This window comes from Andrena cerasifolii, chromosome 9 (genome assembly GCF_050908995.1).
Source record: "Andrena cerasifolii isolate SP2316 chromosome 9, iyAndCera1_principal, whole genome shotgun sequence".
In the NCBI taxonomy this organism is placed as follows: domain Eukaryota; kingdom Metazoa; phylum Arthropoda; class Insecta; order Hymenoptera; family Andrenidae; genus Andrena; species Andrena cerasifolii.
Genome location: NC_135126.1, coordinates 6,911,859 through 6,927,488, shown reverse-complemented (window position 1 = coordinate 6,927,488; position 15,630 = coordinate 6,911,859). Strand labels below are relative to the sequence as shown.

General features: G+C 51.4%; 1 protein-coding gene across 5 annotated transcripts in view; it reads left to right on the top strand.

Moving 5' to 3' along the window:
* The window catches only part of Lilli (AF4/FMR2 family member lilliputian), a 157,993-nt gene that overhangs the window by 49,322 nt on the left and 93,041 nt on the right, over window positions 1-15,630 (top strand). The window contains exon 1 of one of the 5 annotated variants that reach the window (XM_076820463.1): window positions 5,255-5,431. The exons of the other annotated variants lie outside the window; for them this stretch is intronic. The gene's annotated coding sequence lies outside the window, so the exon portion shown is untranslated. Of the gene's footprint in view, window positions 1-5,254; window positions 5,432-15,630 lie in introns of those variants that run through there. 5 annotated transcript variants of the gene reach the window in all.

Below are 15,630 nucleotides of genomic sequence, written 5' to 3'. Positions count from 1 at the left end.
CGCCGATGATACAAGTTCCTCATCTCTCTGGCCTCCCCGCGAAGCTGCACACAATTTCCCTTCACTGGCGTTCCAGCCCGTTCCTCCCCGTTTCTTTGTCCTCTCCCATCGCTGTTTCCACGCTGCTTCGTACGATGTTACTTTACCGGGAGAAGATACGGAAGCCGACGACGGGGACGACAGAAGGTACCAGGGAAATTCCTGTCCCCCCGCTCGAGTCCGCCTATCGCGTTCAACTTTACTATTAACCGCGGTGAAAGTCATTTTTAATCGCAGCACATTCCGCGCGATCTGCTTCGGAACTGTTTGCGCTTCCCTTCTCCTTATCGCTCCGAAATTTCCACAGAGGGTGCGCTGCTGGGGCGTTGTAAAAGCTACTTGTACATTTTCAAAAGGTTCTCGGTAAGTACCAGGGACCGAAGGTCGGGATTTAAAGTGCCTATATCAACCCTTGTATCGCGCGGTTAGCGAACGCGAGTCAACGTGGAATAACAGCTGTCCGGCGATTCCGAATTTCATGCTCTTTTCTCGCTCGATACTGCGACGCTGGCGAATGAAATTCTCTTCCGTTTGCTTCACCTTCGGTGGCCGCTTTAGCGACTGCAGCTTAAAAGGCAGAAGAAGGACGGGCGCAGTTATAGAGTAGGTCACCGGCAGATTTCATATCCTCGGCTAAAAGGATAGCAACAGACAGGAAATGGGCTGACGCGAAAAAAGGCTGCTGTCGGTGGCTGGCTCCCTTTGCCGCGTGCCACTCTTATCCTCCGTTCTCATGGGACCATCTACGCTCGCGTAAGTGGTTACCCTACGTTGTCCCTTTGAATCTCGTACGTTCATCCCCCGAACTTAGTACAGTTAGCCAAAGATACGTCCCCCACCTTTCGCGCGTTTTAGCGCCGGGTTTAACAAGAGTTCTTTGCGAATAACAAGTAAGAAGGACCCGCGCTAGAGGCTCGTTCTCTCGCGGCTCCGCAGAAAGAGCCAGCAAGTTTTAAGAGAAGACGTCCGCTGTAATCTGGGCCAATGGAACGCAACCTCGCGAACGCTCGCTCCTGTTTCGCCTCGGCCGGACCGGGGAACTGCATTCGAGCCGCGGAAACGTCCTCGACACTGGATATCTTGCGCCAACTAATTGGTAAACTTGCCGCAATTATAGCCCGCCCACTATCTGCTCTCTTTCGCGCCGATTGTTTCCCCGGTTCCTAGGAAGCAGGCCGATCCAGGTAACCGGCGGGCGAGACTACAACCCCGCGGTCTAATTATAAAAAATATCGCGGCGATAGTGGCGGAGCGTAGCTGTGAGCTCTTTACGTCGTCGACATTAAAGTCTCCTTTCGTTCCAACGAGCGGGCGTACCGCGAATGTTTTCGTCCCCGCTGATTTCAATTGAAGGGTGGGAAACGTTGCGCGAAGAGCGTGGACGTTGTTAGACAGAGTCTTGTATCAGATCCGCTGTCTAATTAGCTAGTTAAGCCCAAGGTCGGTCCGCGAGATCGTCGAAGGAATATACAGCCACGGACTCGGAAGAAAATCCGAGTCGCTTCGCCGGCGAGGCGAAGGTAAAAATAATCCACTGACTAACATCTAGGTTTCGAGGGCTATTATTATCCCGAATCTCTCCCCCGAGATAGGCGAGCGGAAAGAAATGCGACGATCGTTGGTAGCCAGCCGTGGCATAGCGGGATACAACGGTTATGGGTGGTCGTATTCGCCAGTGAAAGTGACGTCGAGGGGAAAAGTGATTTTTCGAAAAAAAAAAGAAAAGATGAAGGAAAGAAAATAAAAAAGAAACACGGCCGCCAGTCCGCGCTCTTCTATTCTCGTCCGCGGTTCGAGCTACCCTATCGAACGTCCACGTATTCTTGGTATTCCATTTATTCCAATGAAACGTTCCTCGCATCCGTGCCTAGCGCGATACGTATGCACTATCGTTTCCATTCCATCGTGGTTCCGCGAGTCTGATTTCTGCGAACCCGCCGACGACTCTTTCGCGTAGTTGCGTTTTCCGGAGGGCCGTGATTTCGCTGACATCCGCGACGACGGCTCGTCGCGTTGCATTTACTCGAATTTCAGCGCGCCCGCGAACCGTGGCGCGAGGTCTCTCGTGTAGCCTGAAGAGGCGTCTACGAAATTCACGTCTGGCACCGGCTTTTTTGCCTATCGTTAAAGCAGCATTCCCGCCTCCCCAATGCACCTCCCAAGAGATCGCTGGATCGGTCTGAGGGATCATTACATAGGTAGAGAAGTCTTGGGATCAAAATAATTGAGAGTCTCCCTGCATTCGCATAGATTAGTGGTTTATTAATCGAAAGTCTGCTAAGTACATTGCAGCAGTATATTCTAGGAATTCCTGGTGAAAATAATATAGTAAAATATGTGCGTTGGCTTGGAACTCACGGTCCATCGTTCTCCGGACTACCGTAAACCGCGAATAATAGAAATAAGCGAGGCTCGTTCGTGGCCTGTATTAACTTGCCCGAATAATTCGGTAAACGACGGTCGAGGGTAAATAAATCCCGTGGATCGAGTGGAGGAGGCTGTCGGAGAGGAGCGAGGAGACAGCGACGAGGGGTTGGGAGAAGACAAACAAGCTTGTCTCTCGTTCGTTTTCTTTCCGATTTTTCCCCGATCGAGCGGGAACGGTGCCTCTCCGGCTAGTGCAACACGGTCGAGCGTGTCGTAGGTCAGGCCCGGCATCCAACCAGCCTCTGGACCGGGCCTCGATTGTCAGTAACACGTCTAGTTGAATCGCGGAGCCTCTGGGATTTCCTCGACACGCCAATTTGGCCCGAGTGATCGACAGACGCCAGGTTTGATGGTTTTCGGTACGTGCCCGTGCCCCGTTCGCGCCAGCGATCACAGAAGCGAGCCAATTCGCCGAATGGGTTCCCCCGCGATAACCCAGATTCCGCGGCGCCCCGGGTCTTCTTTTCTTCTAATTATACCGGGCAAGGGGTGGCCGCGATTATCCCGCCATTTACACGGGGGAAGGAGCGGTCATCGCGGTGGATTAAATTAAATCCGAAATCCCTCGGTTCCGGGATATTATTTTAAACGGGGGAGCCCGCCGATGGCGCGTGTCCCCGCCGGCGGAGCGGCGGGGGAAGAGGGTGGAACATTTAAAAGGGGATTTCGATGCGCATCGATAAAAATCCCCATAGAGGCGCAGGGGTGTCGGTGCTTTCCAGCGCGCTCGCGCGCGGCTTTTGTGTCGCGAAACGTATCGGAAATTAATATGCCAATTTCCTCCGAAAACAGGCTTGGCACGGCTTCACCCACCGTGCCGATGTAACCCTTTGTCCGGAAATTAGCGAAACGCGGGAACGCGTGTTCCGAATGTCAAAGCGATTTAAATGCAGTAATGCAGTTTGGTGCACCGACATTCTGTTGCAACTGACTTTCAATTATTTATTTGTTTATTCGACGTACCAACCTGTACAGAACCGGTGCGCGATACGAGGAAGGGCTGAACGGTTGGTTTTGTTTCGTATGAAATTGAAGCCGGGAGCCCGACAGGGCGGAAGAAACGAGGGGGTATTTTCGAAATTATTCCGACTCCGTTCGAAACATTACATAAAACATCCCTCGGGCGATATTCCTGATCAATCGGTGGAAATGCGCGTTCGTTAGTTCGTGCACTGTTCCGGGGTGGGGGGGGGGGGGGGGGGCGGGTGAGTGCGTGGGAAGTAGAGAATTTTTCCGCACTCGTTGCTCGCCGGTTTGCCGCCGCGGTGCTTCCTGCGAGTGGTGAACGACGTCCGCAAACAAGTAAGGAACTCGAGCAGGCGGCAGCGGCGTTACGAGTGTCACGGTAGTCCATTGCTATTATGATCGTGCGGCAATGCGCCTGGCGGTTTCCGCGCGAGGCGGCGTGTCGGTCGACCGAAGAGGAGGAATAGTATCGTAGGAATAGGCGGCGGTAGCGGTGGAGTAGGAGGTGGAGAGTAGGTTGCGCGCGCGGCCATTTTGATAATCTCCCACTCCTCTATCTCGCTCTCCGCTCCTTGCTTCTCCCCGTGCCCTCTCTCTTTCTCTCTCTATCGTCAACCCTTCTCCCTGTCTCTGTTCATCTTCCACTACGTTTCTCTGTCTGGCCGGTGTGCACGCACACCGAGCTTCGTGCGCGCACACGCGCGCGTGTAACGAGTACATGCACGTGCGCACACTTGGAGATATCCCCGAAAGAGCGAGAGAGAAGGAGTTGCGAGAGGGGTGCGAGAGGCGGAAGCATTGGAGCGACGAGAGCGAGACGACGGAGGTGGAGCTGAGAGGGGGGTTTCGTACACAGAGGATCGGTGCGTACTTTTTTTTTCTCTCGTGTTCGCAGCGCATAGCGAGCTTTTGCGGCAAAAGAGCGTTTGCAGAAGATAGTCGCCCCCGTGGTCGCTAGTGTCGCGATTTCCCTTCTTCCTCTCTCGCTTTTCCTCGTTCTCTCTCGCTCGCACGCCCTCGGTGCACGAGCGAGCGAGCGAACGTCCCGCGCGCGCGCGCGCGCACACACACACACACAGCTAGCCACTGCTCCCGCCGCCACTGGTACGCGCGTGTTTGCTGCCTGTTCCTCCTCTGTGACTGTGTGTATCTCCGTCTATCCGTCTCGCTCCTTCGGCTCTCCCTCTCCTCGTCTCGACCGGAAGGTGCCAGTTTCTCGTCGACGATCGTCTCGTGCACACTCGCGCTACGTCGTCGTCATTTCGTGAATCGTCGCTCCACGTCCGACGTGGCCCGCCGTTTCCCCGTCCGTCGTCGCGCATATTTCGCTCGGCGAACACGGATGCGATGTAAACAAATTGGATTACGAGTGTCGTGACCTCTCGGGCCGAATTTCGAGGAAAACGAGCCGAGCGCCGCGCGTGCTGCTGGCCCTACCACTCCTGCCCGTGTTTGCCTGCCCGTCCGCGGGACCAGTGCAAGTAAACAAAGAATGTTGTCGCGTCAAGGAGACTGGTCGCGATCGCTGTGTAATCCGTCGCGTTTATTACGTGCTCGCCTCCCCTCGCGCCGTGCCTCAGCCTTCTTCCCGCGATAGTTGTCGGTGCCCCACAGCATCGTTCCTTTCGTTCGTCCGCCGCGCAATCGGCCAAGGGTGTTACAACACGGATAAGTGTGCGATATACGTACAGCGTGCCTTTTACCGCCGCGTATGTGTCTGTGCGCGCGTGTGTGCGTGTCCCACGAGCAGGAGCGTGCGCTTCTGGATTAGCCGCTCCTCCCTCGTGCGCTCGAAACATACACGAAAAGAATGAGAGTGCTTTTCCGCGCCAACCTCGCGTCGCCATTGGCGAGTCCTCGCCGAACAGTTACCCCGATCTCGGTCCCTGGCATTTCCGGCGGTTGTTCCGGTGATCGCAGCTCCAGTGGCAACCTTTCCCCAGGATTATTTTTGGATACCGCCGCGAACAGTCGGCTCCTTCGCTCTTGAACACGCCCGGTGAGTAACTCGCGCACCTACAGACGTAGTTCCGTTATACCCTTGGACGATTTCTCGCGTTCCTCTGTCGCGCTCCGACCCAATCTCCGCGAACGTGAGACGTACATGTTTTCCCATGGCGGGGGCAAGAACAGAGACGAGCGATCGCTACGTGTCACGAGTCACGATCCACGATAACCACGCTCGGGCAAAGTCGCTCGATCGCGTGTTAACCGAGCTTTTTTCGCCTCGACGTGCATCCCGGCTTTTTTTCCTCGATAGCACTTTTGGAGAAAGTATGACGGGGCCTTCGTGATCGGGGCTGCTTTCGTGACCGGATCGCGGGGGAAATATAGACGTCACTTTCAGCGGGAGAACTGTTGTCGGTCGCCTCTACGAGGGGATTTCATTTGGAGTCGTTGGAATCGGCGATTCTAGAAAATTATCGACATATGCCCGCGCGCAAAAGGCGTCCAACGACCGCGACGGCGGCCATGTTCGGGACCGTTGGTCGACGGATATCTCGATTTCGTTGTGTACCACGTGCCGCCATTTTTTCCCCTCCATCGCGTTACATTTTTAGCCGCGCTTTTCCCTGCTGTCAGTACCGTTCCCTTTGGATAGGATGATCGGGCACGTAACAAGGGATTTTCGTGGATGTTTCCACCCCTCTGTCTCGCTTCTAACGTATTCGCATCGTCGACGCAACACATTTACTTGGGACGACAACAACGCGCCGTTTCGAATCTAGAACGTGCCTGTGCCAACGTATGATTCACGGTCCCAACCTATAAGACCTACATACGTGGGTGCCGGAATAACATGTTGTCCACGTGAAAAATACTTTATTAAACATTCCCCGCAAATGCGGACATTCTTTGTGGCCTATCGTTCGTATTTCACTGTAGTAGGGGAGACCGGGGTAGGTTGTAACACGGGGTAAATTGTAACATAAATAAAATCTTTTGAACGACAAATCTGGTAACCCACAGCACGCGAGAGCTGCTTGACGATATAAACACCGCCAGGTTTAGTGACACAAACGAGCGTTAAGTATTCATTTTGTGGTTATAGCCTAGAATTTTAATATTTAGAGCACGTAAGTAAATGTTGTCTTAGCACTTTTATTTCAATTGACCGTCATTAGAAACCGTCTGAATTTTTGCTTCTTTGTCGCAAACGAACCAGTACACATTGGTTTATTATAATGTGTACGCATTTTAGTAATTTGATAGAAGAAGATTTTGATAGAATCAGATGAATAAGCAATGACTGTTTAACTCATCTATATCAAATGTTTAATAATGATCCGTGTTTTCATTTATATATTTTAGAAATGTTTATTTGTGTTCATATTTGTATTTAAATAAGTAAAACAGATGTGTTACAATTTACCCCGGAGTGGGGCAAATTGTAACAAAGGCTCAGATTTGTTTAAGATGAAGCTAGATATCTAAGTGTCCAAGATTTTGTCACGTACTTTCACGCAATTAGTTCGCCACATATGTAAGTAGTAAATCATGCAAATTTGAGGAAAACACTTTCGAGCAAAAACTGTGAAAACTTTTTTCGCTTCAATCTGCCCGGTGTCCCGTACCTTCAATCATAGCTCCACAACTAAATTCTCCGATTTGGAAAGCCCCTTTTCATTCAACACTCGTTGTGCATCTCGGGGAATTCCCTTTCCCGTGACTTATCGTCCGAGCGCTATAAAGCTCGCCTTTTACCGCTTTGTACCGCGCAAAATCGCTGGCGGGTGACGTCACAAGGGAATCAGATGACCCTAAAGGTGACTCACGTCGGCGAGCCGCGCGCGGTGGGAGATTTTTGGAAGCAAAATTTCGCGGCTGATCATCGAGAAACTTCTGTCGCGATTCGTCGTCACCTTCTTGGACGCGAGGCTCTCTCGCTCGTTTCCACTCTCGCGCGCTCTCTCCGCTCTCTTCCCTCAGTCAGCCGCGTCGCGGAGCGCGCTAACTTCGGATTACGTAAGTGACAGAGAGCGCTGCTACCAAAGAGCCTTGGTTTCCTTTTAAAAATGGCCGTCCACTGGCCCGAAGAGCATCATCTCGTGTCGAAAACATCGGCCGTACTGCGCCGCGAGCGAGGCGACTCGCGCTAACTCGCCTGCGCATCGCGAAAACAACGGGGCTCGGGAGTTCGCGCGCTTGATTTTCGCGGAATTATCGGGGCCGGTGGTCGTGGGCGGCCTCGATGCGTTTCCACGCTGATAAATAGCAACAATAACGTCTTCGCTACGAAAACCGGGGGCCAGAAAAGCCTGTGTGCCTTCTGGCGCTCGATTCCCGAATACACCGTCAATATTTTCCCCCGGATTCTTCGGCCCGACAACGAAAATATTATCAGCGGAAGCCGTCGAGTCAATACTTCCTGCGGGATTTGTTGTTGCCAAAGATCGAAGGGTCGATGCTCGGCGCGTGCCAAAATGGCACTTTGAGCAACAATGTCAGCGTTTACCGAACGCCGATTCTTTCAGTGCTCAAAGGGGATCTTGAATTTATGAAAAAGTTCCAACGAATGTTACTTCGATTCGGTCACCAGCAGAGGAACGCACGATCGGGAAATCGGAATGTAGCAGCGTACTTTGTAGCGAGATTAGAGCCGCGATAGCGGCTGATAATAGGCTTAATCGGCGATAACAAGCGGCCGGGCGACGATAAAATTCGCCTGCGAGCATCGACGTTTCGAGATGTTAATTTCCTATTGCGCGTAACACCAACAACGGCTATCGCGCCGATATTCAATCTCTGGGCACCGTAGCAAAAGTTCTCCGCATTTGCGTAGATATCGTTTTCACTGGCGCGTTCGCTATGCTCGTCGAACAGGCGGGCAGCGTATCCCTGTCTCCTTTCGAGCATCGATAATTAATTAAATCGCATTCGTTGAATCGCGCGCGCGGTAGAAAACATCGGCAACGAGGCATGGAAATTTGGGCTGGGACTATTTGCCGAACTTTTCGGTATTCGAATATTCGAATACTTCAGTTGCTCAATTATTTGGCTAATGTAATTTGAATGCTATTCGAATATTTAAGTATTCGAATACTGATGAATTCGAATAGTATGGTGTGAATCATAAATCAAGTTGTTTAGGTTCATTTGTCAGGGTGAAATCTTGTTAGCTAATTTTGACCCACTTCATACCATACTATTCGAATACATCAGTATTCGAATACTCAAATATTCGAAGTTTATTCGTAGTATTCAAATACTTAAATATTCTAATACTCAAATAGTCGAAGTTTATTCGTAGTATTCGAATACTCAAATATTCGAAGTTTATTCGCAGCATTCGAATACTTGTAAAATATTCGAATATTAATTTATCCGAATAGTCCCAGCCCTAATGGAAATCTGCGTCAGAGATAACTCGCTTTTCTTTTTATCTTGCGCACGCTTTATCTTTCACTCGCCAACTATTTACGTAGCAAATATTGTATCGGCCGTCGAAGGTCGAACGTGAAGAAGTCGTTAATCGTTCATCGAGATTACTTGAACCGTTCGTCGTTTGTCAATCCCGTGGTTTATTTAACGCGCTCGCGGAGCACGGTGTAAACACGCGACGAATTTGCTCGAGTGGCCGATTTACGACGGAGAGTTTAAACAAAAAAAAAAAAACAAAAAAAAAAAACGCGAAAACAAGTCGGACGAAGGCAGCGGGCGTACGTTCCGTGACGCGCAGAGCGCTGCGGAGGAGGAGCGTCTAATAAGAAGCGATATTCCGGAGGGCGGACGTCATCAATGGTGAAGATTATTTCTTTTTACCGGAGGATGGCAAATATTCGACGAGGTATACTGGTTAAACGGGCGCGCGTCTCGTTCCCTTTTTATTACGGGGCGGCGTTGTTAGGCGAGCCATTATGTAATGGTTATCGACAATGGATGAGGCGTAACTCCGTCCAGGCGACTTGAATTTTCGAGTCGGGATGACGTAGCGAAGCTGGCCAGACTTGACATTACCGTCAGACCCGCTCAACGCCAGCGGGACGAGGGAAAAATGAAGCCGAAGTCGGGCCCCGACCGTTCTTGAACTTTGACCAAGTTACGTGTTGTTAGTTGGCCTGCCAGCCGCTCGCTCCCACTAATTCGAAAACTTTTTTATTCGACGACCAACCAGTCTGCTAGCGTTTTCGAAGCACTCGCCGGGCTCTGTCTCCTTCCGAGTCGCACCAGCGACGTAAACAAAGCCGAGCGCGAAACAACGACGGGCGAAGTTATCGCGGACGTTTCCTATAGGAATAAATCGGAAGCTTCCTCTGCCCTGCGAGACAAATTATTCACTTCCGGGATTGCTGGCATTAATCAACTATTGAATAGTTAATTGCGCTCGTGTCATTGAATCGAATCACCTTGGCGTGTCTAATGAATTTCAATAGTTTCGCCATGAAACGTCAATTACACAATATGGTATATAATATTCCTGAAACAGCTTGATCGTTCGAGGAAAGTCGACGTGCTCGTGACGTGGATCGATTGAATATATTTGCCGAAGGCAGTTAAGAATGCAAGATATACCGTAACAAATAGCAGTACCTCGTAGCGCTCGTCTCGACACACGTTTACCCTCCCAGGAACAAGTTGAATTTCTAAAAAAATCTCAGTCTTCAGCGAACCACCGTTCGCGCGTTCGATTTGGCGGGAAAGCTCGTTGCTCGCTGCCCCGAAACTAGTAAGTTTTCCATTCACTCGCTCGATCCCCCCCGCCGTTCCCCGAGGTGCGAATAACGCGCAGCCAGATAACGAAAGTCTATCGAAAGGAGGATCGATCCCACAGCCGTCGTGTCGAAGTTATCGAAGCAGCTCCAGGGTGAATCCGTTCAAGGAGATTAGCGGCGCGCGAGCCTAGAACGAAACGCGGCTTTCGAAGGTTGTCGTCGTCGTGCGGGCGAAACGATGTCAGTGTGTCAGTGTCAATGGAACCGAGTCATTGGGTTTGCCGATTGCGATTCAACGGGAAGATGGTTTCGCGGCGTGACGGCTAAGCGGCGAGGAATTGTTGCCTTCGCGTCCTTTCGTTCCGTCGCTCTCCGGAGCGCGATCTGGTCCAATTCCGGCGACGGTCTCCCCGAAATTGAAGCTCGGGTGCAATGACGAAGGAATAGGGTTGCCGTGAGTAACATGGTTGGGGTGAATTCGCAAGTGTCTGGATGCGGGAGCGGAATTTTCCCTTCGCGCGTTGAATCGATGTTGGGTCGCGGGTCTATCTCGCGCGTCGCTGGTTATAAGCTAATGAAATTCGTATGTAACAAGCAAAAGGGGGGGCGAGGATAGGGAGAATGATTACGGGGAGAAAGAAGGAGAAAGGGAGAGAAAAGGCCGTCGAATCGGCGGGAATTCGCGACCGTGCAATCCGGCATTTAGCCTTCGTCGGCTCAAAATAAACGCGACAACTCACTCGCTCTCCTCTCCTCTCCCCCTGATTCCTCCCACCCGTCGCTCGCTCGCGCTCTCCCATCTGTCTCTGTTCTCCTCACGCCCGTTCGTCGTCTATACCTTGTCGATCTCCTCTTCGCTCGCCTCTCGCGCGAACACCTTCGCTGTCTTGCTTGGTCGCGTTTATCGTCGCGTTAGCTAGCTAAGCTCGAGCGCGATTCGCCACGGTTACGTGCGCGCCACAGTAGCACCGTGTGCGCGCCAGCTCTTTTCCACCGCAGGCATGGTCGCGAATCGCGAGTACTCGCGAAGAGCGCCGGAGCCTCGGGGATAGGTGAATAGGAGCGAGAAACAGACTCGGTTGCTCCGTTTCCCGCCAAAAGCGTGTGGCGCTGGGAAAGCGGAGAGCAACAAGCTCCGGGAAAAGATTCAGCGACATCTGCGGTCTGTGTAAAGCTTCCTAGCTTTCTAAACGGAGAATTAATGCCATTAAATGCCACGGTGTGGGAACACGCAGCTTCGCGTGAGTATTACGTCTGAATACGTTTCTTGGTAAATTAAGAATCTCCGTTGCTCCAGGCACGGGAAAACTCCTTGCGTACGCTACGTTTTCATAATTAGCTCAGCTGACAAATTTCAAGCGTTCCCAGATGAAAGGTCGAGAACGATAGGAGAGTAATGGACTCCAGTTTCCTGGTTTTACACTCGAGAATAGTACTTATCCTACGTGGTGTTAAAGGTTAGCGCGTCACAGGTTGCTCGAGCGTCACCGCTGACGTCGATCGATCCCGAACCGGTACACAATGTGTATATAAGGTACATCTCTACGTTCTCTCCGAGATGTTGCGAACTGGGGGGAGTCGTGGGATGTTTATCGCGGGGAGACCATGAACGGTCTACGATGCATGCAGGAGATCTGTACGCCGTGGATCGTCGACGGAATTTCCAGCCGATTAAAGCCGCGTATTCACCTGCGCATTCGCCCCGAATGTGCATTCGGCGCGCACCGATTTTTTGCTCGTCCGGTGTTCGGCGCGTGTTCGGGGCGCGGCGCGCATTCGGGCCGATCCGCTTGTTGGCGGTCCATCAAAGCGCGCATTCGGGTCCGAACAATACCATGAAAAGGACGCCGCAAATTTCACTCAACCCCGAACGCGCGCCGAATGCGCGCCGAATGCGCGCTGAGCTCCGAACGGGCAAAAAATCGGTGCGCGCCGAATGCACATTCGGGGCGAATGCGCAGGTGAATACGCGGCTTAACGCGCAGCAGCTTCCTCAAATCCTTGCTTTTCCGGGACCAGCCAGAACCGCTCTTCGTAACCCATATCTGTCGCCGTTCGCCAAGTGCATAGCGAGCGCAGGATTTTTTAATCAAACGAAAGATTCGCGAGGAAACTCGGTTAGGGGATTGGATTTCAGGCGGGGGCGTTGATTCGTCGCGTTTTACAGACACGTTTCTTCTTCCCCGGTGAATAGATACACAGATAGCTACGTCGGAAGCGACGCTGCATAGAAAGGAGGGGCGGCGCGTGAACCGATTCCCCGTTCGAGAGGCGGCACGGGCAACTGGAATCCGTGAGCGTCGTACGCGACCCATCGACCCGTGTAAAAAGGGCAGAACACGCTTGATGGTTCGTCGTAAAACATGGTCGCGATGTGTTTTATTGACCGACAGAGGAGAGACCTGTTCGCTTCAGCCCGGATAACGTAATAATCCTTTATCGCGCGATTGAAGAGGACACAGGCCAGGCGGAAAGCCGGGAATATACCCTTTGACGGCCGAGTGCTTGTTCTTCCCCGGAACGGCGCGGCGACGTTTTTACGAACCGACCACGTGAATCGATTCGACTTGCCGCGGTTCAGCGAACAGCTCGAAAAATATTTTCGCTCGTCTTTTGTCCGCCGCGCCGAGTGGGCTCTGGGTCTGTGGCGCTTTCAACTTTGTCTCTCCTAAGGCTGCCGTCTCATTTTTGTTATGGTCCGAATCAATCGTGACCTCCCTTGTAAACAGACGGACCCTAATGAAACTACTTCGGTCGATAAAAAGAACTTGTACGTAGGTGACATCTCTAGTTAGTACTCTTAGTCCAGTGAAATTAGGATCTGTCTTCGGAATAAATCCCACCAAGCTAAATCTTGGTTTGGGCCTTAATTTGGTCGTTTTAAATAATATGTCAAAAGTCCCCACCGATTCGACCGCCGCTAAAAAATTTACAGAGGGTTGAAAAAACAACAACTGGTTTTCGCGAATATCTGGTTATCTAGCAGTTTTGCGATAAAAATAGTTATTATACAATTTATAGCCTACGGAATTCTCTACAAAAAAGGTCCTATGAGTTTTTTTCGCAGGAGTAACCATTTGGTAGTACATGTGTACTGCATTAGAACAGTTGTAATATAAATTATTTTATATTAACAACTTATTTTAAATTAAAATCACTGCGTGTCCTGAAGTAATTTTGGAGATTTTACCCTTTAGGACCCCGGGTTTGTCCTGGTCTTTCCTAAACACAGTCCTGCAAGAGGTAGTACGTTTGGCGGCCCGTGCCCAGCAGGGTATCGGTTAAGACCCCACTGAGTGACCTCACACCTAAGTCACTATAGCTCGTAGAGTCACTATACACGCTTTTCCTAGCTTGCGCGAGCGTACGCACGCATTCAAGGCCCAGTGAGACGGCAGCCTGAAACGGAACCGAGGGAGAGTTGCCTCTCCCATTTTGTAATAACGGGGCAAATTAATTTCGTAAAATTATCCCGGGCTCGATTGAACGTTCGGCAAGCACAGCTTGCGCACACAGGCGCGGGAAAGTAGAAAGTGGAACGATTCGGTGGAAACTGAAGTCGAATCAATTGGTTTTGCTTTCCGCCGATTGGCTCGTCGGCTGTTCTCCTTTTCCCTCGTATTTGTCGCGGCTGTCCGCTGACGGACCTTTTAAATCGTCCATTCGTTACCATTCCAAATGGACCGCGATTAACGCGAGTTAATTATTTCCAGGCGGATCGGCCTCTCGCTAAACGATTCGCTGGAGTGGGGCTGGCCTCCGCCAGGTACGACCGACCGCGCGACCTCCGTGAAATTAAAAAATATCAGTTACTCTTCTGCCTTTTCGCTTCCTGCCGCGGATGTTCCAGTTTCTGTCGGCTCGTTGATTCAACGACGGACACCGGCTCCTCGCTGTAATATTTACAGCAGAAATGGCTCTGCGATATCTCGCGTCCGGGCCTATCGTCGGGGTTTATAAATAGGCGTTATCAGGCCAAGTTCTTGGCTTAGGGAAAAGAGGTCGGGCTATTTCGTATTCACAGTTCTTTTTTTTTTTTTTTTTTTTGAGAACCATCGGACGAATACCAGGTCCCACGGTGAACTGTCTAAATCGAGAAGACGAAACGAAATTCATTGGAACGGACGAGCGTTGCGATATTCGGTGTAGCGTCAAACGATACCCCGGGACACCCGATGACATCGATGGAGGACGCGCGGCCGCTTGAAATTTTCGGAAATCGCCCGGTCAACGGAAGTTCGATCGCGCGTGCATGGAGCCACCACGCGGCTGGCTCGCTTCCATTTACCGTCGCGCTAATCACGAAAACGCGCCGGCTTCGTTAGTGCGATGAACTTTGCCGGCTTTGTCGCGCGTCGTTCCGAATTTCAACTAAACGCTTCTGGTTGCAACTGGGTGCTCTTGGGAACCGACGAGTGCTAGGAGCAAGTAGATACTGTTTGAAATTGTTCGTCTCGGGCGCAGGATATCTCCTAGCATCCCCCAATTCGATATTCAGCTCTTCCTAGCGCGCGGCAGTATCATTTTCGTATTCCGCGAGCAGATCCTTTCGTCAGAATGATTGGCTCGCTGCGCGGCAGCTTGGATCCCGCGTCTAGCGACGACATATTTGTATCGGATTTCGGGGGTGGTCGATTCACGCTCGCAATAGCGTGTACCGCGGCGCGCGCTTTATCAGCGCCGCGAAAGTAGGTATCTCGTCTGCTGGAGGAGCGGCAGGACGAGGCTGCATTTTAGCAAGCAGGAAATCAGTCGTATCTAAACTCGTAATGGGAAGAGATATATACGCGCGATGCTTCGCCGCCGACGGTAATATCCGTCCCGTCGCCGGCCGGTCGGCCAATGGCCCCTGACTCCATCGCCCCGGCGTGCCCGCGAATCCTCGCCCGCGGATTCGCAGGCTCGCGTCGAAGCCCCGTGAATTTTGCACGATCCCGCCGCGCGATATTGAGCTTGTCCCGACATTTCCGACAGACTCGAAAAACTGACGAAACAACGGGCCATCGTTTCGTCGAGGGGGCGCGAGGGTGGTCGCCCGCTGACGGGCGCCATGTAGATTAGCCTCGCGAGCGCCGGATCGATCTCCGCCCGACAGAAATTATCAATTCTTCGGGGACGAATCGCCGTGCCCGAAAGCGCGGCGAAAGTTGCAGGTTTGCAGAGTATGTAGGCTGGATAAGTTGGTGCTATTTCAATTATAATGGCGGCGTCGTGAATAGGACGCAGTCGGCTCACGAGTAGGGAATACAATCCCGGGATACGGTATTCAGGGATCCCGCGATCCTGGCTGCTTTTTGAAGATTTCAAAAATCACGGGATTTAATATAGGGTAAAGGACCCAATTACTGACACCTAACCAATTACTAATTACTGTCACCTTAAGCTGTTTTACTTAAAATAACGAATAAATGAACGATGTGAAGTTATACACAAAAAGAATTATGTAATTCAAGCTATAATCTGTACTATAGATTATATACTATAGTTTATTTATTCGTTATTTTAAGTAAAATAGCTTAAGGTGACAGTAATTGCTTAGGTGTCA